This window comes from Colias eurytheme, chromosome 12, assembly GCF_061535395.1.
Source record: "Colias eurytheme isolate Ceu_HAF_F1 chromosome 12, ilColEury1 Martin Lab GWU primary, whole genome shotgun sequence".
Lineage (NCBI taxonomy): Eukaryota > Metazoa > Arthropoda > Insecta > Lepidoptera > Pieridae > Colias > Colias eurytheme.
The window spans coordinates 7,851,209-7,877,773 of NC_142991.1; the positions used below are offsets into that span (position 1 = coordinate 7,851,209).

The 26,565-nt window shown below is 31.4% G+C and overlaps 1 protein-coding gene across 2 annotated transcripts in view; it reads right to left on the minus strand.

Annotated features, from left to right (window-relative positions):
* RhoGEF64C (Rho guanine nucleotide exchange factor at 64C) overlaps positions 1 to 26,565 on the minus strand; it is a 124,696-nt gene that overhangs the window by 50,566 nt on the left and 47,565 nt on the right. The window contains exon 3 of one of the 2 annotated variants that reach the window (XM_090107793.1): positions 9,303 to 9,340. The exons of the other annotated variant lie outside the window; for it this stretch is intronic. The gene's annotated coding sequence lies outside the window, so the exon portion shown is untranslated. The remainder of the gene's footprint in view (positions 1 to 9,302; positions 9,341 to 26,565) is intronic. 2 annotated transcript variants of the gene reach the window in all.

The window sequence follows — 26,565 nt, forward strand, 5'->3', positions numbered from 1 at the left end:
CAGTTTCAATCAGCTAAAAGCTTTTAAACTGTACCTTTTTGTTACAGTGATTGTAACTCATTCCTTGGAACGTATTATTAACAAAAATTATTTCTGCATAAATCATAAGAATGTTATTATTTAAATTAATTGTATACATTCGAGAAAAAATAATAAACATATTATTGAGATGATCACATCTCATTTTTACTTGTTCGGGTTGATACATTGGATATCAAATAAATATGAAACAATTTTTTTTTACACACATTTGTTCTTTCTTTGCAGTCTTTAAAGATAAATTATCCGATAAATTACATTCAGTTATGTTAAAGGTCTAATTTTCGAGCCTGATTTTGTTAAACACATAGATAGGTACAATTGCTTGTAATCCCACTTTACAAGACTGTAGTCTATAAACTTGGCCTTCCAAGGACCTCCTTTCTGCAGTACAGGTCATCGTCTTGTAATGCCTTCGCTTCCTATAGAGTGATTCACAAACTGCTTTTCGATTGGAAAGGTAATTTGGGATTAACTTTCTACAAAATTAATAAAGTAACAAAATCCCAAACATGTTTTAATTATTAAAATTCACACAAAATATCACTGTATTTTTCACTTTAAAATTGACACATTCGGAAAGTCATTCGTGAATATGGCCTATACTTGGCCTATACATACAATGCCAACATGATGCCAACAGAAACAATTTGCCGGCAGCAAAGCTTATAAAAAGCTAGGTTTTATTAACATTAACATTATACATACTTATATAAATAGATGTTATATTACCGTTGATGTGACGAAAACATAGATATTACATAACCTTAATGCGATACATGCATAGATTACTATAAGATTGGAAAATTAAATTGCTACTCCATGCATCTGATGTCTTGACACTAATAAGTAGTAAGCAGTGGCTATATTAAATTGCTTGTAAATTAAACGAACCAAGGTGTTAGATCAAGCTTTGCTCGTTAGAAGAGAAAGATTTATCGGAATGATATCAAGAAAATATTAGATCTGTGGACAAAAACGAGTAATATTCATTTAACTTTTATATAATATTTATGTGTATGTTTGCTGAGTTTAATTGGGTACTTTATCTTTTATTTCATTTTTATGGTTAACTAAGGAATAACAATTTATTCGAAAAAAATACAAACTAAAAACGGCACCCCAAAATTATTCAATTCGTACCAAATAACTTTATTTCTTATGAAATAATGTACGTAAACATGATTTAATTTAAATTATAATACGCTCTTCTTGTAAAATATTGGCAATTCTTAAAATCGCGATAATTATTTCATTTATTTTCTTTTTATCCAATCACGTGCGAAGTGAAGCAATCTATTGATAGGAAGTTATATTGAATAACACGTATCATTTTCTAGTGTATAAAATACCGCTATAAATAACTTAATTCAGAGCACGTCTTTATAAGAAATATTGTGTCCAATAGCATGAACAATTTTAAAACAAAGTACTGTTTCTTCAATCAATATATTATAGTAACTATTTCTCCTATCGATTTCTTATAGAAAATTATTAAACGACAAGTGAATATAAACCTAGTCTATACTTAGACTTGGAATAAGGCCCAATGTCCTTATTAGATAGCCAAAACAATGCAAAGATACCTTTTTTCTTAGAGATTCACGAAAACTATATTGCACGCCTCATAAGCGAAGCGTTGAGGTGGGTACTACTGTCGCTTCGCGCAAAACATCTGATTTTTCAAACTTAAAATGTCTTTATGTATCATACATTGCACTTGTAAGATAATACATACACACACATATTAAGAAAAAACACTATTTTTAACGTTCATGATATTTTTGATGTCATTTTTGTTATTTAAACTAGTTAAAAAACAGTTTAAAAAAGTTCTGTCTTGGACGTCCGTGTGTCTGTATGTGCGGATCCTTTTTCTTGTTAACACGATAGCGACCGAAATACTTTACTAATCGAGTCTTTTTTTTTCTCTTACGCTTGAGTATGCTCAGGAATAGAACCCATTCATTTTTCAGGGTCTGATTCGATGTGGTTTAATTGTTATTAAATAAACAAAAAAAACTCGCGTCAGGACACGTGGCTGATCGAAAAAGCGTAAGACGGATGTTTTTTTTTTTTTTTTTTTTTGAAGTGAATTTTTATATTTTTATTGAAATTGATTCCAGAAGATTACTGGGAACTTTAAAAATTCATTTTGTTACTTTTATTAGTAGGTACGATCCTTATAAGTAAGTATTTTAGTGTATTCAACCAACTTAAAAAAGTGTGACTATTTTACAACAATTTGAATATGAATTGTATTATTGTATACAATATCGAAGCTTTTTAAGAAATGTATAAAATACTTTTTTAAGAATTATTATCATACATAATATTATGTTACCGGCAATATATTAAAACCGGCATTGTATGCAATTCTTAGTAAATGTATGTTATTCCGAGAAACAGTCGGAATGAAATAAATTAAATTCGTCACATTACCTACTTATATCTTTAAATCTGAACTTTTCCTAAGTAGCAAACACATTTGCAAATGTGGGTGGTTTTTGGGGTAGCTATTAACCAATATGAGGTCAAAACTAAAATCCAAGATGGCGCCCACGAAAATTTGAAATCTTTTCGTCATGGGTGTCATTTTCATGGTTTTTGGGGCAGCTATTAACGAATATGAGGTCAAAACTATAATCCAAGATGGCGCTGATGATAATTTGACTTTTTTTCGTGATGGGTGTCATTTTCATGGTTTTTGGGGTAGCTATTAACGAATATGAGGTCAAAACTAAAATCCAAGATGGCACCGACAAAAAATTTACATCTTTTCGTCATGGGTGTCATTTTCATGGTTTTTGGGGTAGCTATTAAACAATATGAGGTCAAAATTAAAATTCAAGATGGCGCCGACGAAAATTTTACACATTTTCGTCATGGGTGTCATTTTCATGGTTATTGGGGTAGCTATTAACCAACCATGATATTTTTGATGTCATTTTTGTTATTTAAACTAGTTAAAAAACAGTTTAAAAAAGTTCTGTCTTGGACGTCCGTGTGTCTGTATGTGCGGAGGATTTTCTTGTTAACACGATAGCGACCGAAATACTTTACTAATCGAGTCTTTTTTTTTCTCTTACGCTTGAGTATGCTCAGGAATAGAACCCTTTCATTTTTCAGGGTCTGATTCGATGTGGTTTAATTGTTATTAAATAAACAAAAATAATAATTAATAAATAATTATTAAAAAAAAATTATGAGGCGTGCACTTTTGGATTTTCCAAACTATTTTATTTTATCTATTAATTTTTTAGACTTCTGTTATATCAAAATTAACTTTAAATTACATACGAATTACAAAGTTAAATCATCATATTTTGTTCATAAATATTATTGAATTACCTCTTACAACTATTTTCATTGTTTATAAACATTATAACCACTTGGATTATCACATAACAAAAACAAAATCTTATGAGGATGTTTTCGAGAGCCGAACGCCATATCTCCCCATACAAAGACCGATGACCATATGTTTTGCGAAACATGTAATTCCTAAGTAATCATGAGTGTATTACGTAAACGAAATGTTTTGTATTCGCCAATAAGGCCCGATTAAAACAATATGAAAAGTAATTTGTTAGTGTTAATGAATTGTCCTGTAGTAAACTTTCTAATAGATTCCATAGCCTATCTGTTATTGTTAAATCTGTGCATTTCTAAAAATAGTATTGTTCCATGTACAATTAATAATAATGTAGGATTCTATGAACTCTATAGGTACCTAAACTCTTTGAATAAAACAGTTAAATTTATAAAAACAAATTCGACATAAGTGGTAAATAACATAATAATATACATAAGTGGTAAATAACATAATACTTTGACCTTATCTGATTTGAAAAATAAAATAATCATCTTTTTACTTACCTTATCGTACAGCGAGACCGAAGACTTCACAAAAGTTTAATACGCATAAATACTTATAAAGAACCGTATATTGATATTGAAATACTTTACACACTCGTCCACTCAATCTCTCAAATAGGGGAACATCACACACACACACACACAAACTGCATGGCCGAAATGTTATTTTTAACCTCAATTAGTTCTTAATGATTCTCTATTTTATAAATTTATGTAATAGTATTTAAGTTAAATTAACAATACTGGCTAAGTCTGGAAAGGAAGGCGTCGATCGTCTCTAGCACAGGTATATTCCTAGTTGAGGCGATCGTCGTGTCTAAATTGTTTTTGTTTGTATATATTGTTTCTAAATAAACGATTTTATTTTTTAAATGATTTTATAGTTATTTGTACCTATCCAGAGAACTAGCTAAACAGAATTGTAAATAAAAGAATCTACTGTTTAATCAAAAATTAAAGCGGTTAGCATCTTCATACCAATTAACACTGGAAAATTTATAGCGCTGATCTCACGGTTGCAATCGACAATACTCTTAAAATAAATCTTTGTAAATTGAACTCTTGGTGTTTGATAATAAAAGTAGTAAGTAAGCAAACATCGCATAATAGAACAATTAGTTACAGTTGAATTGTTGTTTAAAGCAACAGAAAAAACTTTAGAATAGGAGGAAGGTTGAGTAAGATTATCTACTAATGAAATTTTGTAACAAATAATTACCTATTTCCAAAATGGCATAATAGGCGATTTTAGTTTCCTGTCTACCAGCTTCCTATACTAAATAGTAAATATTAATGTAAAAAAAATACTGGAATGCAGTTTGATAAGATTTTAATAGAAATTACCACACTTTTTACGCGTAGGTTCAAAACATGTTTTAATTTATTATTTTTCATGTGGGTGCATTTATTTAATTTATACTACGATAAAAGATAAGGGAAAAATTATATTAATTTAAAACTATTAAATTTGATTGTAATTAATTAATATTTTTGATATTTAAAATAGAACAAATAAATCTTTATTTCTAATATTGTTCCCACAATAACAATTAGCTTTAAATGAAGGTCGTCACCTCATATCTCATATAATAAAGAATTTTATTATTGCTCTTAAATAGTGGGCTACATAAAAAATACTATAAAATAGCATAATTTCGTAAACGCATATCGAATCGCAAACGTGTCTGTTACACATCTCGCTCCACGTAACTACGAGCGCGTGCCCCGCTCGTATTCTCGTACAAATATTAATTTTTATTACAATCACGTTTTCAACTGTTTTTACGACATAATTTCAGTTTTTCTCACGTTCCCCTGTTGCTACATTACAATAGTGATTGATGCTTGAAATATTCTTTCTCACCGTGTATTTTTTCACGATTATTAGTTAGTAGCTGTTCCCCGCGGTTTCTCTCGCATTGCTCCTCTCCTGTTGGTCTTAGCGTGATGATATATAGCCTTCCTCTATGAAAGGGCTATCTAACACCGAAAGAATTTTTCAAATCGGACCAGTAGTAGCTCCCGAGATTAGCGCGTTCAAAGAAACAAACTCTTCAGCTTTATAATATCAGAATAGATTTAGGTATATGAATCTAAGATTCAGCATCACTATAGCGTTTCAAATCGGATAGAAAATGTAACGCTTTGCTTAGATACAAGCGTACAATTCTTGGTAAAGCAAGCTTGCAAGAGCAAAAAGCATAATAAAAAGAGTAGGTACCTACTGATAGAAAGGAATATTTTACGTCACGAATAGATCACCATAATGTTATTTAAATCTTATGTCATCAACATGTTCACGCATTATTGCATCGTCACTCAATCTACCTACTTTTATATATAAAAAAAAACATTAAGTATATGTTTTGAAGATAATCCCAGTCATGGCGGTCTCATTTAACTACGAAACTAGACACAACTAATTATTATGCAACATCTCGACTCTTATTACGAAGGTAAGTAGACTGTAACGTTCACATATACCATTTTCCGGCTACAACATCACTGTACTTAAAAAGTTTTGTTACCTTATAATTTGAAACCTCAAACCAAATAAATCCAATACACTATAACAAGAAATGAAAGCATGGCCTATTTAACTCGAAAAACTGTTACGTTAATCTAACGTTTTAATGTGCGTGTGTTTGTCACAGAACTATTCCTGAACGGCTCTACCAATTTATTTTCATCATACTTATTGTGTGTTTTCAGATAAAGTATCAAAAGATTGTAAATCATACAATTTGAACGCGAGCGAAGCCGCAAACAATGCATTTTACGAAATTTGATAAATTCAATAAATTGCAATGAATTACTCAAATACTCGACGACAAGACGAACGCTTAGTACAGAGCGTGTACAAATCACACAATAAATAATTTATAAGCCTTATAATAAAAACGAAACACAGGTTAAGTGGATATAGTTGTTAGTGCTGGTTACAGGTCAGTACTAATAATGCCCAATGAGAGGCGCCATTAGAGGCGGATCACCGTTAACGCGACCGGAGGCGATAAAAAATGGCGTGTGGGCGAAGTGGAAATCGCTTAATGTCAAAATTATAAATCTTTGTTTGTACGAGTGTTGTGGAAATGAGGTTCTATTGTTAATGAGGTTGTTTGTAATGGATAAGCTCGCTACTTGACGAATTGATTGAGCTATATCTTAGCTTTTCGATGAAAACTTTACAAATTGTAGTTAATGCAAAAGTTTGTGAGAATGGATGGATGGATGTTTGTTACACTTTAACGCAAATACCACAGTATTACCATCCTACAGTATGGCGACGAATGTACTTGTGCAGAGAAACGGAGCAAAGAGCGGAGCGGAGCGGAGAAATTTGCATTAACTATCGCGAAAGGACGACGCAGTCGTATTTTTTGTGTAATAATTTTATTATACATAGGTACTTACATATTCTATTATGACGCGCAAAAACTGTTCTGTTTACGAATGTAAATCTACATTGAAATCCCAGAAGGAAACAATATTTCAGAAAGATTGTATTAATTGTATCTGTTGAATTAAAATCAAAGCTATGTATATGTTATCCTCATTATTTTCTAATCAGATTGTACATCCCAATGCGAATGCATTACTTAGTAAAATGGTATAACATACAATTAAGAACATCCAAAAATAAAGTGTCCACGTAAATAATATTTAGCAGTGCAATATCTGTAATTATATATTTATGAACAAATAATTACATCAGATTTAATAATCGCAATTATTTTGAATGTACATATGAATAAATGATTTCATCATAATATTAATAATCAAAATTGTTTTATTTCCCATTTGTTGCAACCCTAGCGTATTTTCGTGAGGCAGCGTAAGTACCTACGCTGGCGGCGGCATCGCGCGACATCAAAGGCGATTCCTTACTGTAGGAAATAATATTGTAATACTGTGCAAATACTACTGAACCGATTACGATGAAATTTGGTATGTAGGTAGCTGAAGACCCAGAATAAGACATGTTACTTTTTATCCCGGAAATCTCAACTTTCGTATTTGTAATATTAGCAGGATAATAAGAAAGCGGGATTTAAAACTATCAAACAAATAACAAATAATTGTAACTAGTCTTAATTTCCTAGTAATTGTAAATACGCTACTAGTCTAAAACCTATACCACAACGAAGCTTCCAAGCTGATCGTCCTTAATTAAACCAAGGTATGTGGTGGACCGGTGATAAGTTGCAGTGTAAATAGAAAACTCAGTCGATACAAAGTAACCTTACCTATAAAATATAGCACACTCGCTTTGAATTTTGCATTAACAATTGAATAGTGACCGCTATTGTCTATTGACTTTCCGCGTTTGTAGTGCAATACAATTTAGCTTAGATGTATTATGGTCCTTAAAATTTAATCTCTAAAGCTTTTACGTCTTACTATATTATATTTATCTTCTTTTATATTATATACTTTGGAATAATATGTAATTAATTATATAATATAATACACGTATTTACACAACGCGAATGTCAGCCCATTAATCTGAGCTGAACCAACAAAAATATATATTATGAATGCTTATGAATGGTATGAGCTTTCAGCCAATTATGGAGTCATAAGTTATGGCAGTAAGTATATCAAAACTCACCTAGTTTCTAAATAGAATTTACTACACAACTACTAATAAATAACAATTTAAAGAAAAGTAAAAACTACTATGCTAATTCTACTATGCTATTTCGATGGATCTTCTGTTAATTTATTATATTATTTTCCCATTTTAAACCCGGGACAAGGGATTACAATACATATCTTCAGTAGAACATGAAACAGAGAAGTTACTACGAAAAGCAGACCTTCCGAATACCTTTATATGGCACATCAAGTTATTATAACAGTATAAATTAACTCATAATTACTTACGCAGCAAGAAATAGGAAGAGCATTTTCCGCTGATAATCAAAAGATACGGATAAATGACTGGCTCGTTATTTTTATAGATCGATAAGCATATATTAGAAATCATGGAGACATGCACATTAAAAACTAATGATCGCCGGAAATGTGCAGAAATTATCGACGTGATAGCGCGGAACGGAACACTAAGCGAAACTAATTGGATGCTATATTGTCGAACTAAAATCAATTAGATTATAGTGATGAAAACCTGCCTATTTTATGACTTTTTAGATCAGTTGTATGGTACCGGAATTTTGGAATGGAGGCTAGTTATGTTACAACATAATCATTTGTGTTTTATGTGGTACTGCGAGAGAGACTTGGTATTTTAAGATATCAGGTAGGTAAGTACATATAACAAATTTAAAACTTTAATAAATGCAATGGAAATCTACTTACTATAGGATTTAAGTATCCATCTACATATTATTATATTTTTGGACATAATTGGAAAATTATCGAATTTTGTCTGAAAATGTATGAATAAGAAAATATCTAAAATATTCTACACAATATTAAGTTTTAAAAACTAATTTTCAATCTTCTAAACACATGCAAAGATACCATTTACCATATAGCACCTGTTTTAAATATGTAACAGGCACGTACGTTTAATTGACTATTGTTAATGTTAACCCACTTGTTAAATAGAGCGTAATAAGTTACATGTGATGTGCGTTTGTCTCGATTTTACGGTATGCATAGATAATGAGCTTGGTTTAATTTGTTAAAATGAACAAGTTATCATCATTTATGTCTTATATCATTATTTGTAATTCTTTATAGACTCTATATTTCTAGACGAATTTGTGATACTTATTTTTATATAAGTAGGTACTTACTTTAATTGAAGAAGTATGTTAGTACTTATTTTATGCAATTAGCGGCGTTTTATACCTGAATATCAATATTATATACCTGTTTCATCAAAATTAATGTATAGGTAAGTATTTGGTTATTACCTATGATGTAATATGCAGCGAAGTGTGAAGATCAATACCTGAAACAAATAAATTAATAATTAATATGGTTCTAATTGCTCTCAATACTTACTCAATATTTAAACCCTCATTCATAGTAATTAATAAGTTAAATGTTTTTGAAAAGATATCTTTATTGGCTACCTACATACAGGAAGGCTCTACTTCTATCACGTATCTAAAAAATCACTCACGTATCTAACGTGAGAGAAGTCTTTATCTTATTATTTCATATCTCTAAAGAAATGAGGTCAAAACACAACACGTTGAATTTTTGAGAAACCCTTTTTACACTAAACATACGTTCCAAACCTATAATAAAATTGATTAATTGAAGTGCGTACAACCCACATTTTAACGTACATACAAATTACAATATGCCTTTTTAGTAACAGATTTTTCAGTGTTCCTTTCAACTCCAATGCAAAACCAGCCAGTCAAACATCAAATATTTTAAACCATATTAGTAACTCATACATTCTACGTAAGGCCCTATCCACGTAGGTACAAACTTTGTAACAAAGTATGCTTAAACACGTCTGCACTCGTTTCGTAACTATCTATTATATGCGACCTCTTTTTGTTATTACATAGAATTTTAAAAAAACAGTGACCGAATAGTATCGTAAGTATGCTCTTATTTTGTTCCAGATTAGAAGTGTTAAAATAAGAGTAAAACCACATCAATTTCGTAATTTAAAGCGAGTTAAAACCTCAACAGATGTCTGTAACATAATATGTTAATGAGTAGGTATATGATTTAGAAGATTTTAAATATAAGCAAATATTTAACGATACCATTGTCATTATAACCATCGGTAACACAATTCTTATTACTGTTATTTTTTCCAAAAGAATTACCCATCCCAGCTCTCTACATAAATTAAACAAATAACCTTCATAAAAAGTTTTCGCTTGCTACAAAACTAAAACTGGCAAAAAAGGTTAACCAAACTGTCACAAAGCCTTAATATCTCCAACATAAAACTGTTTAACAAGTACATGAAATTAACGATATTTTTACCAAGTCTCGATAATATAATAATATGCAAAAGTTTAATGGGTCACGCGATGTCGATGCAAAAATATGGCAAAAGAAAGAACGCACGCAATCAAAAACAATAAAAACAAAATGGCTATCTGCACACGATGACATGAATAAGCTCCCTAAAATATAATAACAAGTTATTTCTGTTACAAGCCATAAACTGCTTAAGGTTATGGGAAATACTGTATTGGTGAAATGAAGAAAAAACTTCAGTAAAATATCAGGTGAAGTAGGATTATATATTATGTGTCAATAGTCATGTTGTGTGTAGTTTACGACCCTTTACTTATGAGTCGTATAATTGAGGTCAATATTGTGAAAGCAATGCAATAACTTCATCATAATATTAGAAGTAACTACCCTATTTAATTCGTACGCCCAAATCATTTACTACAAGCTGTCTGCTGTCTGCTACTTTTTCGTTCATTAACTCTCACAACTTGCAACAGTTCTCTGACACGTGATCATTAATACTCAATTACTAGAGCAATTATAGAACACAAAAATCATCGATAGCTCCAAAACACTTCCTATGAAACGCGGAAGCAACCAAATTCAATTAAAGTTCGGCTAGAGGCGTGCATTATGCAAGCACTATTTGGGTCGAATTTCTGCGCAAACGCGTACAATAATTTTATCTTAATAGAGCTCTGTAGATGTATGTAACTGTACCGAATGTAAACATAATGTGAGCCAGCGCAATTCCGTTGAGCAATAGATAAATTATCTTCCGAATTATTCTGTCTGTTAAGGCCCATTTACATATATCAAGCATTTAGTGGTCTTTAGTTTCTGAATTTATTGGCACTAACGACTTATCATTTGAACAATGAGGTTAGATATTACATCTGTGTTATACAATGTTGTAGCTTTTTAGTATTTTCAACGTCTACAAATTACTGAAAGGCATGCTAGGTAGGTACTTTAAAAAATTATAAACTGTCGAAAAGTAAAAATTTACATGACATCACTGTCCTTAGAGCAGTGAACTAAATTGTGGCAATCGACGAAAGAGAAGATTCATATACACGTTTTGTGCCACTAAACTTTTAACGACAAAAAATTAACTATTTCAAAGCAAATATCGAAACTACTAAAGATTTTGACAAATACATAAAACGTGATACTCTATGTCAAGGTTGGTATAACACATGTTACGGGCAACTCGTAAAACTTGTTCGCATAAACACAATGATTCCAACGTTTCAATTGTATGAAAAGAAAGTTGCAATGTGTGCTATACTCTGTACTGTATAGTGTATCGAATAGACAAGTTTCGAAGCATTTGTGTAGCAAGTGTTGTTTGGCTTCAATATTTCGTTTGTAAAGCTAGAAATGAAAACAACTCTAAATCATTCATAGGAGCAGATAATACTGACTTATTTTTGCTAAATACACACTTATAAAAAATCACCTCTTTTTACTTTAGTTTGATAAACCATAAACAATATACAGCCAACTCTTCGTAGTTTGTACTAATAAAACACAAAGCTACGTAAGCTCGTATGTCACTTCAAAAACTTTAGCATATTATGACCTCAAAAATATAAGCCCAACCTGTGAGCCCAACTCTCCGTACGAAAAGACACAGACTTTTGACACTTCCAAAACTTAACTAAATCATTTCCTCAGCATATGAAGGCAACATCTGCATTGCAGTGAAATGGATGTTAAAGCAATTAGCACAAATACTTATACAGTTCGATACAGCACCTGTCTCCAGTTTGGAGTCAAACAACCTTACTGAAGGCTAATTAAGTTCCGCCGAGCGCATGCAGCGATGAAATGTTGCAAATTGCGGCCAAGTGTGATTCGTTTGCCACAGATAAGATAAATTCTGAATATTAATCAACATTTTTAATATAAAATGAAACTACTACCCGAATAACTAATATAGACTACTCTCAAAATGTTAAAAAAGAGATCACATTTTTATTCTTCAATTCATTGATAAAACAAAAGAAAAGCACAATTTACGCAATTGCACAAACATAGAAATATTATAAAGCCAATGAAATCAATGACTATACAAATATCCAATTCAAAAAAAAATATAACTCAAAGCACACAGAACGAACATCAACAATTCACATTAAAAAATAAAAGCTATTTCATGCACCACTTGTTACGAATTCTAATAGCCAAAGCGCTGGAACAGTTAGCACAAAACCGATTTCTACGTTCCCATTGCTTTCTACTAAATAATCTTGTAATAGACCCCATTGTTCGCTGTGAAATATTGGTTACTTGGATTGATATTCAGACTCCTGTCAGCTGAGACGAGATTCGAAACGGCTATTGTCTTTATTAATATTGGTGTGGGATGTATAATTTGTGTTAAGTACTTGAAATAACTACAATAGACGTATATGTATAACACATAATAAGATTCCAATTAGAAACTGTTTTTATTTAAAAGCAAAATAAACACGAGGCATATAATCTAATTCTTATGATCATTGACATCATCATCATCAATCATCATCATCATCATCAGCCCATATATGTTCCCACTGCTGGGACAGGGGCCTCCTATGAGGGTACAGGCCATAATCCACCACGCTGGCCAAGTGCGGGTTGGCGGATGACACATATCGTCGAACTTTTGATTCTTCGACATGTCGGTTTCCTCACGATCTAAATACCTCATAATTTATACCGATAACCACAAAAACTCCACCGATAGCAAAAAAGGTCTTGGCCTACAATAAAACAATGTTAGGGTGTTCAAAACGAAAGTTCCATACAATTCTTCCGCTCATTGGAGCATCAAATCGCACCATTGAACAACACACAAATAGACGAAAGTGAGTATTGTTCCACAGTATTGTTCGCATTTCCTGATTTTCGTGTTTGATACTTGTATTCACTGAAGCGTTGGTTTTTAACATGTGTTAGCGCCTTCTTGGTTCAGCGGATTAAAGATACAGAATGATTGTAATAACCATGAAGGTATAATTTAAGCTAGGTACTAACACCCGTTAGAAGGTAGTTACTGATTAATAACGTCATCGTGTTACGAATTACTTTATCAATGAATAATTAATTTATGATATTGAGAATGGGAGATATGGGAAAAGAAATGTAATTAGTAGAGTCCATTTATTATCTACTAGATTTCCGCCCGCGGCTTCGCCCGCGTTTTCAAAGGAAAACCCGCATAGTTCCCGTTCCCGTGGGATTTCCGGGATAAAACCTATCCTATGTGTTAATCCAAGTTACCCTCTATATGTGTGCTAAATTTCATTGTAATCGGTTCAGTAGTTTTTACGTGAAAGAGTAACAAACATCCATACATCCATACATCCATACATCCTTACAAACTTTCGCCTTTATAATATATATTAGATATTAGATATTAGATATAACGTTATTTTGTAATTATTCCTATACTATCACCATAATTACTTAGCCAACTTGATGATTGATCCTTTACATGTTCAGTCTCATAATAATTATCAGATAACACAGATTTTACTTCTTTCACTGCACACTATCATTCTCACTAAAGACCTATAACAGTAAATAATTTGTACACAATAATATCCCATTCAGGGCATTAAATTCATTATAATATCTGGTATCAATAAAATACCGTTATCTTTTCGATCTCAAATGATAGCTTTTACTTCCCGTGGATTACAGCTCAATGGTATTCAATAGCAGTTTCTGTGCTCTTAGCGAAACATTACTTATTTCAGCGTTTGAAATAATGGCCGACACTGACCTAACCCATTTGTTTTATTCCACCATTTATTAATGTATTTCATGGTTGTTTATTCACAACCGTTATTCAGAAACGCAATAATAGCACAGATAAGAAATATAATTTTGGGTGACCCCGACTGTCATGGAGATAGAAACTAGGAAATATTCGATATACATGACTGGTTTTATTTACTTTGGGTCTTTATTAAAGAAATAAATATTTCTGGTCGTATATCTTCTTATATATAAAAATGAATCGCAAAATGTGTTGGTAAGCGCATAACTCGAGAACGGCTGAACCGATTTCGATAATTCTTTTTTTATTATATTCCTTGAAGTACGAGGATGGTTTTTATGTAGAGAAAACGTAAATATGTACCACGGGCGAAGCCGGGGCGGACCGCTAGTCTTCTTCTTTCTTATATATAAAAATGAATCGCAAAATGTGTTGGTAAGCGCATAACTCGAGAACGGCTGAACCGATTTCGATAATTCTTTTTTTATTATATTCCTTGAAGAACGAGGATGGTTCTTATGTAGAGAAAACGTAAACATGTACCACGGGCGAAGCCGGGGCGGACCGCTAGTAATCTAATAAAACCTTATGTTCATTATGTTTTTAATTCCTCATTTTCCTATAAACATATTATACTGATAATATCATTTAATATGTTAGTAATGAGTATTAATTAGCTGTCATAATGTTGCAAAACGACCTTCAGATAACTAAATAAAATAACAGCTAGAAGTATCGTAGTCTTACGTATTGTAGTATAATCAAAAAAGTAACATAAATTAACCGGATAAAGGTCAACGTTTTTGATCGACTACCTACATAATATAAATTCCCTTCGTAATTAAAGCCTTTCTTTAGAAGTAGTCTTGTATAAAAAACAACATAAACCCGCTAAATCCAAGGTACAAACTACAAACCCAGATAAACGTTGTTTTATGAAGGTACAATGGAGTTGCAAAGAAAGTGCTGCAGTAGAAAGCCGATGGTCCTCGCATAATAGTCGCGGTACAACAACCTGAACTAGATTATAATACCGGAACTTTATGACAATCTGAATATTTTCCCATATTAAGCCAATGTACGTGAATGCATAATTTCAACAAGATGTACCTATGGTAAATAGAGTAGAAGTAAATACCTATATACAATGGAATTTAGTTGATTCGTGACTTGAAATCAATAAGTTGTTTAAAAATTGCAAGACTAATTTTAAAACTTCGTGTAGTACGTAAAGGTGAAAGTTTGTGTACCAACATGCAAATTATAATGCTAACAATTTTAGAATGGGACTATAATCGTATAAGCTGTATCCATTGCAAATACATTTTAAGAAAAAACAATAGATCAAAACCATATATAGCATACCTTTTTTTCCTTGAACATAAATGTATTTAAATTCCGCAAATCTCTATTGTAATAAAACAATTATTATAACAACGAAATTGTCTAACCTAGGACTTCATTGAAAAGACACAACAAAGTTAAGCATCAGAAACACTACTAACTGAAAATTTAAAACCTTTAAAAACTACTCAACTAATTCTACGCCTAAAAGCCTCTTTCAATTCCCAATTAACATAACCGCATAAGAAATCTACCGAACCTTCACCGTTATTTGTTCTAAATATATCTCTTGGAACGACCCGTTTACATAACAATGGTGAACACTATTGTAAGGAAAACCTGTTGAAAATGACCCTCGCAACTTTCAGCTGCTACGTTTAAAAGAGTATTAGGTTGTATTTCAACAGATTTTCAGAAACTTTAACATAAGATGATGAAGATTTAAAAATTTATAATTGAAAATAATTAACAAGTAACCTACAAGGTAACATTCTGCGATTGAAATTATGTTGACATAAACTCGAGGAGTTATCGATACACTTATAAAAATATACTAGATATCTACGAATTGAAAACCTCCGTGATTTTTGGGAACATCGATTAATAAAACAGCTATAACGATGTTTCTAACATTCTAAGAAGGGCTTCGACACAAAAAATCAGTTTATGTTTGTAACGTTTAGAAACAATTATGACCCTATTATTTGATAATATATAAAACAATAATAAAAAAATGAAACATACCTAATACTGTAGAATTCTTTGCAATAACATAAATTTAAAATTATCGCTAATGGAAATCAGAAGCTAGCATATTATTCTATTATTAATTAATCATCATGAAATAGGTAAGGTCAACTACAAAGAAAATATAATACATATAAATAACGATGCGTCCACTGTCAATGCCACAATCATCAATACAATGTAACAAATATATTAGATTTCAAGACATCAATTCTTTGCTAATTTATTATAACCATGTGACCTCTTCCAGATTATAATGAAAGCCAGCGGAATGTGACCCATGTCTGCATAGAAACAAAAAGCGGAGGGAGTTCAGTTAGTTATTGTCAGATACCGGTTGTATGGGTGTGTCGCATCGGTGAGAGGTAGACCACCTTGGTGCAAACTTCCGTCTAAATCACACTATATTTTATACCGCGACTTCCATTGTTCTATGGATATCACTGAAAATTCTAAGTCTGATCCTCTGATCGTCGTCGTAATTAACTTTTCGTTGTGTTGAATTTTTGTACTAGATGTTATTTCAAGATGAAAAAACTATGGATAGAATAACAAATTCTGTAGACTATCAAAGACTTTTTCTAAAACTAATTTAACACGATATTTAACGTTTTTTTAACACGATATTAAAATATATTAAAATAAACTGTTTATATCATAATACATGAATGTTATGTGACAACACAAGCTCTATATGACTATCTTTATAATTAATAATTACATTATAAACAAGGAAGTATATTTTATAGCCTTTAATAATTCTGTTTTTTCTGACAAGTGAGCGATGAGCTTGTTTTCCTTTTACAATCCTTATATTAAATCTAATAACTACCTAGCTTCTATGATAACGATCAAGCTATTGATCATATACGTGCTTTTACAAGTACACCCGATTCATACATAATAATTTAATATTATAATGACGAACTTAGAAGAATCTTTCAATACATCGTATTTGGATAAAAATTCACTACGTTATTTCACTTTAAAATAAAGCTATTACTACCCTCATTTTTGTTTTCAAAAGTCAATAGAATAAATTTTACATAACAATAAACATCCTTATTCGTTTTGCCAGGCTAATTTGAATCTTATTCCTAAACAAAATATATAAATTTAGCACAAAATTTGGTTTAACAGATATGAAGTTAGCAGCTGTAACTCCACCTGCCCGGAAGACAAACCCTCTTTCAAGTCAGCTGTCACGTTTCGTCCTTATGTTATTTTATTATTTAACCTAATTTACATCATTATACATTTGCGAAAAGTTAAATATTCAAGGCACATTAACATATCAGGTTTATGACTGTCTTTTGCAATAATTTAAAAAAATATGCTACCAAAACTGGCCTATACATATTTAAAAAATTATATTATATACATCATATACATCCTATTGAGAAGTGAGAACGTCGTTCAGGTATGTTACTTAATAGGCTCTAAATCATTAAAAAACAGAACAATATAATACTATTGTTAACAAATATCCCTTAATAAATGATATAATTCAAGCCATTACGAATCCTGATACATAACACTGTTGTTTCATTTATAACTCTCCGCAGATCCATTTATCTTATAGTTCCGCTATTAAATTATTTTCGATTAGGAAACAAGATGATGAATAGTACCACTTGCCTTCGTTCAGTTGTGATTAAGATATATTGTGCTCAGGAAACATTGCCTCTAATTTTTGCATGACACTTTCTATTACTAAATATAACGGAAACTAAATTTTTCCTACCTTTTTTAGAACAGTTTTTTAACAGTTTCCTTCTTTAACATAGAGATAATATGTACATATTATCTCTATGTTAAAGAAGATCTAACTATCTATCTTCTTTATGTACAATAAAAAAGACTACAAATTGCCTAATGAACTCAAATCAATTGATATAATGAACCTTAGTACCTACTAGATCTGCGCTAAATATTGATTTCACATCTAGTAATATGAAAAGAAGCATTAACAAAATGAATTAAGTAGATTACTTTCTTTCACATTCAGTACTAAGAAAAGAAGCATTAAAATAAGTAGATAATAAACAGTAAGAAGTTTAAAATAAATTTAAGTAACTATAAAATTCAACCAAGACAAGCTGGACAAACGATTTCAATAAAATTTATCGTAGCAATAAGTTACAAAATATCAGTCAGGGACCAGAGTTGCCATACGGGTGAAACCGCAAATAATCCATAGGCTAATATTATAAATGCGAAAGTAACTCTGTCTGTCTGTCTGTTACTCAATCACGCCTAAACTACTGAACCAATTTGCATGAAATTTGGTATGGAGATATTTTGATACCCGAGAAAGGACATAGGCTACTTTTTATTGCGAAATATGTACCACGGGCGAAGCCGGGGCGGACCTCTAGTACCTAATTTATAAACTAGAAATGCTTGCGTGCTTTATTATTTATGTATAAATATTATACATACGTGATCTTTATCTAAGAAACTAGCGTACGTCAACGATCATTTTAAAGATAATACATTAAAATTGAATTTACATTTTAGTAAAATCTGTAGAAAAAATTATCTTCTCTTTATTATTTGAAGACAATCAAATAAAAGAAGCTTTGTTGCAATTGTACACAAAAACACAGTTATAAGGCGGCCTCATCACTTAGCAGTGATCTCTGGCAACCAGGGCAGAAGGTAACCAGCGCAATAAAATTGTTAGGTCGAAAAAGACACAGTGACGAAAACAAAAATAATTAATAGTTAATTGTTAATTGCCAGTAACTCATCTCCCGCAAAAACCTAATGACCACAATTATTCCAACCAACAACAGTGGCTCAATTGAAATGTTTACACCGATCATAGCCATCATGTTAAGGGACGGAAATTTCTGATTAGTACCCATGACGCTATCCGACACGCTTTGAGGTCCGGAACCGACAACATTACCAAGAATTACAGGGAACTGTTTTTCAATGCCATTTGTGACTTCAGATGATTGCGTGACCTGAATATTTGACATTATGCTGATATTAGACATGAGCAATTAGAAATAAATAAATAAATGCTCACAAGTAATTGAGTAAATTCTGATGAAGAAATTGTTAATTAAAAGTTACATAAAAAATAAAATATAAAAAGACGTGTGGCACTCGGGGACTGTCGCGGTAAAGCTATTGCATAGCATGCCTTCAAGCCACACCTCCGTGTCCGTCGGAGTGGGGAACGTGAGGTTTTTTCGTTACGGAATTTCTCGATTCGGTCCCCGCGCTCAAGGCCCGCGATAGAAGCTATGCAATAGCTTAAAAAATGCATTTGATGTAATCGGAACCCTAAAATATGTAGTTTATGTATGACCTATATATAGTCTATACAGAACATATTGTAGGGTTACGAAACCTATTATTAGCATTATACCCTCATAATAAACAACGGATATTTTCATTACTTCAATGAGCATTTCATTATTTTGCCAACTTACGTACATTTTGTTTATTACGCTACCTTCCCATATAAAACGTTCGTCCACTGAATTAATGCCCCATAATTACTGGAACAACCGCTTTAATTATCAAATCTAAACCTCATATGTTTTAAGCTGTATAATTTCATGTTTCAAACAAAGTAAGGTCACATTTGATAGCTAAAATGACTTGTTATCAAACATTACTAATTTTTTAAATACACATACATTTTGTACCTATCAATCAAGTCGAGGTAACTGCTTCACCTCCGTTCATTGTTTCTTTATTCTCGTTTCACATCCTATAGTTCCGTCTGTTTGTATTACATAAGACACTTTTACAAATATTTAAATGTATTATTAAATAGTATTTTTAAATGTTATTTTGTGTTAGCGTTACATTTCTCAAGACACAATATCTCTTTGGTAATTTTCAGCTTTGTTTTCTGTTTATAATATAGCAAAGGTTTTATTTGTTGTTTTATACCATTTTTATACCGATAAAACGGTTACTAATAAATTTGAATGCTATTTTATCTGATTGCATCATATTTGCCATTATATTCTTTATTCAGATCAAAAAGATTGCTGAAAACCTTGTAAAATCTCTTAAAGTTTATCCGATAATTTACTGCTTCAATTAAAGGCTTTATCGTCCATACTTAATATTTGATTGTCTTTTATTTCGAATTTTAATTTATTTTCATCCATAAATAGCTATTGTTATAAATTAGAAGTTCAGATATCTATAAATTTTCATCATAATAAAAGCAAAAGGTCAACACACTAAAAGCGTTTTATGATTTTAGTTTTATTTACCATTCCATTCAAGGATTATGAACTATAATTTGCATTTACATTATTTATAACTTACATTAAATATAATTACTTTGCAATTTATGTGTCTGCAGTTTCATACCAAGCAGAATCTTTAACTACCAACCTCTTAATATTTCTCCGAACTATTGTTCTATGTACACATAAAACGTATGTAACGCTAAACATCTTACTCAACAATCATTATAATAATATTAGAATTTATCGTGTTTAAATTCCCATCGCATGTTTACACCTAACACAATATAATAACCGCGATGTTAGGATGTTACACAACGCTTTATTACATTAACTCCTTGAATTATATTTGGGCACAAATATGAATACTGTGTGAAAGCAGCACAAAAACAAAAGTGAGAAAGATGAAAGTACGATCGGATTTTTTCGCAATCATCCGAGATCTCGATTCCCAGACCTTTACAATGGCGTCGTTTGTAAATAAAACGAGATTATACGCGTAATAGTCTGACGGTCTCGTGCATAAGTAATGAAAGTGTTGCGCCATCGCTCATAGAAGTTTTGAAGTTAATTTGTGCAGATGTAATTAATTAAAAGTACGTTTTCACTTTCGTTTGATGCGCGGCGTGAGAACTCTTTTGGGAGTGTAGTTCTGTCATTTGGGTATTCAAGGTAGTGACTGTCTGAACGACTGACGTTAACATGTTTTCTTCTTTGGTTAACAAAAATATTTTTTGCAATATTTGCGCTTTTGCGATATTCAACTTGGTAATTGTATCTAATATGTAAATAAGAGTCATGTGGTGGTGAGCAATCAGTATCCATAAAGCCTTTGAACAAGCCTAAAGCACCAGTAATGTTTAAATAGTTAAATATACAAGGGTATTAGCATAGAATATAGGTATAATCTAACGCACAATGGTTTAGTAAAATTCTTTGTCAGATTTTCTTATTACTTCTTTATCGTAAACACATAGATATAATTAATATTACCTTATTCTATTGCCTAATTTTTCATCACCAAACCCGACCTCATAAGACTAAGAAAATAAATAACAACAATATAACAGCCAATAGCACTTGAATATATAATCGAAGTATTATTCACGCAGCATAACTAAATATGAAATGATATTCAAAATAAATTAATAGCAAACAATATTAACTAATCGACCACTTATAGCCGCCAGCCTCAATAACTCATTTGAATACACAATAGCCAATCACATTATCACAGTAATTAAATCGAAACTTTAATAAACGTGAATGACAAAACACTTAAGTCAATAAAATTACTTTCGCTTGTCATTGTAACTATTAGCAAAACTTGTTTCATAAATGGACCTTGTGTTTTCTACGCATAAAAATCTCATATATCTTTCACGGTTACGATTATAGACATATTTATACCTTTGATGAAATATTAGATTGTTATTAACTGAATTATATTAGTATCTGGTCAAATCGGAATTTTTGTAAACATTTTCTATGTATCACAACTTTATAAAGCAAAGGACCTAAAGCCGATCCTTGTGGCACGCCAATACATTAGAAGCATGATTATCATAAATGTAAAGAATAAACTAAACGAGGAACAGCATAATATAGCTTTGTTGACATTTGACATCGTTGCATATTCAATATATGTCGAGGTCCAGCTAAACTCGTTTAGATCGACATTTGGTTAGCCTCATACGGGTCTTGCTGAGTCCTTGTGTGCCCTTTAATCCATCAGTCCTCGGAATCACAGACACAATAGAAAATCTATTGTGTCGCGCCCCGATCGGGCCTTACGGTGGTCAATGGGTTAAGAGGCTTACAAGGAAATTTAACTTTGATAAAGGAGTTGTTTCGTTTTGGTCATGTACTGCACTAGATCGAATATACATACCAAAATGTAAGAGATGTACTTATGCAGATAATATAACAACTAATTTTATGTATTTTTATTAAAGTTTAACTTCTTTTTGAGAGTAAAATTTCAAGGTCGCGTCATGGCAATACCGTTACGTTATGGAGTAAGGCGACGATATTGGTATCTTCAAAGTTCAAACCTTGCAAAAGAAGTTTCACTTCTGAAATGAGTGCTCGGCACACGCTTTTTTTTTCTTAATTAAAACTGTCAATATGACATTTCACGCTTATCTATAATATGTATGAATATGTCGTGCAGTGGCATTATCCTTATCTAGGACATCCTGAAAGTAAATACGACACAGTAACATAGTAAAACTTGAACATTAAAAACCGGTACCATTCCTATCACAAAATCGTGGTTGAACCATATTCCTACATCTAGTAAATTATGGACGTAGGTATAAAAATATTAAATTTTGATAAATTAATCTGTATTTGTTTACGAATAAGTTACTTCGGTTACGTAATATCAAACGATATAGTTAACGATAAAGTTTTTAATAAAATTAAGTTTTAATAAGTGTGAATTAATTAGCATACATGTCGAAAAAAATCAATTCATAATCTGTGACGCGCTTTGTGACGCCATGTTGTTTATACTGTTTCTTTTTTTTTCATTTAATGAATCCGAGAAGATTATATAAAATTAACGCCGCACCACCAGAAGTATTGCTATCAAACTTACAAATATTCAATTTTATTGGCGTTCACGCTTTACTAAAAGCTATAAGTGAGACATTCGCCTTCCTATCACATCATTGTAGTCTCAGCAAACAAGCAATTTTAACTCTTCAACCTTGGTAAAAAGGTCCAAAATGTGATTTAAAATACGCAAAACCGGTGGTACCCAAGACTCTAAAGGTATGCGCATAAATGCCAACTTTATTCCACCCATAACGATGTTTGAAATGTCGGAATCGTGATTTTTGTGGAGTAATATTTCACAAACGGCTGCAAGTAACAAATGTGCACTTGTATGACAAATACTAGGTAGCTAATGTTATGTAAAATTGATTGTTAATATCGTTGTAACAACACACTTGCATTGTAAGCAAATTATCAAGCAAATAATCTATAGTTGGGTACTATTACTATTTCATTCATTTAATTATGAATGGACTGATAATTTTACTTTATTTTATGTAAACACATTGCATACATTCTTTTTAAAGATAATACAAGCATGAGATAAAAACAGTGAATAAAAATATGAATTAAGCAGATAACAATTTGCTCGTTTGCTTGCAGTGATTTGCAAATCGTTTGCTCACTAGTTCACTACCTAATTACATTGAAATTCTTGAAGTTTTAGCACCAATGATATCTGCGGTTTCTCTACAATTCGCCAACACAAAATCGAAAGTTAAACACTGTCATGCACTTAAGCTACAAGTGTCGTGTAGACTTCATTTCGAAAGGGCATACAGAAATAACTGCGGATTCCCAGCTATCCAACTAATGGTTTTATAATGGAATCATAATGCTATAAGACACCGAGGAAAGTAGGCGAGGTCATTTAAATGAGATTGTAGTCGTTTTATCTATCTTCAATTTACATGCAACAATAGAATTTAGAATATCTGAAAAAATAGCAGGTAAAAGCGCAATGAATAATACTGTATCGCGGTCTCATCTAGACTAATCCATTCATCTATGTTTTAAAGCACGTAACTTTAAATTTCCATTTTATTTTACTGTATTCTTATCTCTGTTACTGTAATTATGTATGTAAATAATACCTGTAATTTAACTATTTTTTCGATATCTAGTTTTGGCTCATTAAAATATATATTGAATTCCATATTTCCTATTTTATAGCTACAAAAACAAACACTGATCACATCACACTACAAAAACTGATCTTTTTATAGTCGACAATAGTTTTATCAATGTAACAATATTTTGTTCATGGCTCCGTCTAGCTAGAATTCGCCTTGGTCACGGCTGACCTCACTATGCGGAAGAAAGGTACCCAAGATCCAATTACCTACTTCTTTTGTTTCTATATGGCTATCGATAACAGACATAATATTCTGATTGATCAACCGGTCCAGTTTTTTGTTCTTCTCGCACACATATTCATCTGAATTTTGATACGTGTTTAAATAAATATGTATGAACTAAAATTTTAAATCGGTTTAAATTTACATGCTTCCGTGTTTTTTACTTAACGAAATCATGTTACTTTAAAGTAGTAGGGATAATTGCATGATTTAGCTATGCTAATATCGTTCTCTTAAACAAACACGTACCTCCTATTAAGCGTTACTAATTACTGCCTTTTAACGTTTTTATTTTGACTTAAGCAAAAATAAGGTTTATCTTGTTAAATATCGAGGTCACTAAATATTTGGCTAACGGAGTAAAACCAATATCGATGGGATAAATAACATTTCCAGGTCACTTTTTGCACCGAATTCTTTATTTTTCTTCGTCACTAACGGATCTTGTGTGACGTCATCGAAATTGCCAGAAAAAATGCCAGTGTTGCCTTGTTAAATCTCTTAGTGTAGAAAAACACGTTCAAACAAACAAACTGATTAGCGATAAGCCGACAAGTATCCAGTCACGCGATCTTTGGCAACGTGGTGTGAAACGTGAGTTTCGGTTAAAATGATAATTTCTACGTTTTTAGCTTTATCACAGATCTCATTTGGTTTAGTAACTAAAGTTTAGACAAATCATTTATTTAAGATATAAGGTAATACATATAATATTTTAAATAAGTATCCTTATCATATAGAGTAAATATTTTAAAATTTCTGCTTAAAAATAACCAACTCAAGAACATATAACGTATAATTACAATAAGTACATAATATTATATTTTCGCTATTTATTCGCTTATTTTACCTCCCATTTAAGTAAAAAAAAATTATAGATATGTTATAAATTATAAAGTAAAAAATTCCAAGTTACATTTTTTTGTTAGAGTTTTTTTGTTAGAGAGTCACATAAATTATGATAATTAATTAGTAAACGAGAATTTGTGTAATAACAAACCGGCCGTGAATCAAATATTGTTGTCAAGTCAGCTCATTAAATATTTCTCAGAAAGTTATTTATAAATTATAGGCCTGTTTATACATTTCAGATCAATATAATATTAAATATCTGTTCCCCGTGGATTCACCCACCGAGAATGTCCAAAAGCAATGTCCCAAAACCTCATATGCTTTTTCTTTCTTTAACCTTTAAGGTCAAAGCCTCGACCCAAAGTATTTTTGGATTAAAGACAAAATTAATATTATATATACCTACATTTCTTTTCTTATTCAATGAGGAATGTTGACTATATATGAATAAACTTTAAGCCTAATTAGTACTTACTAGACATCGGATTATATGCATTTGCATATTTGCATATGCAAATGCATGAAACTCTCTAATTACGGCGTTAGTGCATATTATAGCCTTTTTCCCCAATCGTGCATATTTCGTTAAGTAGCGGGAGTTTTGATTGGTCGACTAACCTTTATTAGCCAATCAGAACGCTCAGCGAGTAAACCAACCCTATTTTGGCATGGTAAAATGGCAAAAATTTACAAAATGGGCTCCATTTTAAGTAATTTTTGAGCCATTAAAAATAGGGCTAGATTACCCTTTTGGGGCTAAAAACTTAAAACACGGGTTGAATTCCAAAAAAGGGCTAGATTTAGCCCGGAAAGGTCTAAGGTGGCAACACAGGGCTCGCAGGTGACAAAAGTCACAAATTTGCGCTCGAAAATTTGGTTAAAATGCTAAATTGTATATTGGCACAAAAACTATACTTATTTTCAAGAAAATTTCACTGTTTTTGTACAATCTTTGATTTAAATTTAAAATTAATAAAGGTTTTTTGATTTTGTATTGTGCATATTTTAGGCATATCAGTCGTTTTTAGTGCATATTTCGGCCTTTTTTAGTGCATATTTGCATGCATATTTTGGCATTTTGTTAGTGCATATAATCCGATGTCTAGTAATTACTATTTACTATACCTAAGCAATAGATACGATAAAAAAACATCTCATATTCATTAAATAAACTTCAGCCGAAACAAATATTCCATGAAAATATTAATAATACTTATCCAATATCCCACAAAACTAATTAATAACTGCCTTATAATTAAGAATTTCTTTGGAAAGCGTACAAAATAGAGAATAAATCAATCTCGAATCTTCGATTACTTTTGTTCGTGCATATCATTACGAGATAGGAAATTTAAAAGGGAAAACAAACGATAAAGACATAACAAAC